At 64.9% G+C, this 1,367-nt stretch overlaps 1 protein-coding gene across 3 annotated transcripts in view; it reads left to right on the forward strand.

Moving 5' to 3' along the window:
- The first annotated feature begins 211 nt into the window (after nucleotides 1–211).
- Kctd15 (potassium channel tetramerization domain containing 15) overlaps nucleotides 212–1,367 on the forward strand; it is a 14,898-nt gene continuing 13,742 nt past the window's right edge. For 2 of the 3 annotated variants that reach the window (XM_051162197.1, XM_051162200.1), the window contains exon 1: nucleotides 212–351. The gene's annotated coding sequence lies outside the window, so the exon portion shown is untranslated. Of the gene's footprint in view, nucleotides 352–569 lie in introns of those variants that run through there. The other variant, XM_051162199.1, reaches the window with a different exon arrangement.

Below are 1,367 nucleotides of genomic sequence, written 5' to 3' on the forward strand. Positions count from 1 at the left end.
CCGGGGGAGGCCGCTGGAGAGAGGGAGGAGAGGAGGTGGGAGCGGCGGGAGGGCAGCCGGAGAGCGGCGCGAAGAGGAGGCGGCAGCGGCGAAGAGGGAGGAGGCGAGGGGAGGGCGGGGAGGGGAGGCCCCGGCGCGGCGCGCCGCGAGGGGCCGCGCGGAGCGGGGGCCGGGGCGGGAGGGGTGGGTGGGGGGAGGGTTGGGGGCGAGAGAGAAAGTAACTCCAGGACGAGACCGGAGCGACCCGCGCGCATCGAGCACTAGGCGACCGGGCTGCGCCGGGCACCCGACACCGGCGGCTGCAGGGGGCGGGGGCTGCGCCGAAGCCCGATCCGCTGCTCCGGCTCCGAGGTAAGCCCGGCGCGAGCGGCCACCACTCAGTGCCGCACACCCCTGGTTCCCAAAGTGGCTGCAATGCCGAGAAAGTCACTCGGCCCCGGGCCGGGACCTAGGCTGGGGGTTGGGGCGGGGGGGAGCGGGCTGCTTTGTCCCTTTGCCGAGCGCTGGGGCTGGCGGCGTGGGGGCGCCCAGCACAAAGGCCTGGCGCGCACGGGGCGGGGGGTGCCCACGTGGGCTGGTCCTGGCCGCGGGTGGACCCTCCCCACTCGGCTCCGCTCGGATCTTCCTGCGGCGTGGTGTGTGCGCCCAGGTAGGTCCTCCGCACTCTGATTCCAGTACTGGCTCGAGTGCCCTGTAGAGCCGTTGACTTTCCTGAGTCTGAAACCGGCTCCCTGCAACCGGCGCTTTGGGGTTCACAGGACCGGGTTGGCGCCCAAATCATAGAAAAGGGTTGGGAAAAAGTCTCTAACGGGACAGATGTGCGTCGTCTGACGCCCACCCTACGAATCCCATGCCAGACGCACTGGTGGTGGTTCCAAGCTCAGGATGTGGGGCGGGTAACGTGCCGCCCTAAGACGGGACCTCAGGGTCTAGATCTCCAATGGCCACACGCACCCCTGACCTGGATGCGAACACCCTCATTCTTTAACTGCCGCGCCACTCTAGCGCCTCTCTACCCTCCCTTGAGAAGCCCCCGACTGCAGAAAGATAAACCTTCAAGTTTTCGCTCCGCGTCTCAAATGTGCATGAAGGAATTTAACTGCACGAGTGAATAACAGCATTAGTTTCAATTAATTTTTTTTTTAAATCCCGGCAACAATAAACTTTGAGAACAAAAGCGCTTTTACGTCCTTAATTAGGCGAGCTTCCCATCTGTGGTCTTGAAGTGTCTGCCTCTTGATTTAACTTTGTCTCCGCCCCCACCGCACTCCCTCCCACCCCTTCCTCTCTGGGCCCTTCGGGTACCTTGGCCACCCCGCCCCTCGGGGTCCGAGGTTTGGCTCTGCCGATTCCTGTAGCCCCGAAGT

The sequence above is a fragment of the Acomys russatus genome, chromosome 19 (genome assembly GCF_903995435.1).
Source record: "Acomys russatus chromosome 19, mAcoRus1.1, whole genome shotgun sequence".
Classification (NCBI taxonomy): Eukaryota; Metazoa; Chordata; class Mammalia; order Rodentia; family Muridae; genus Acomys; species Acomys russatus.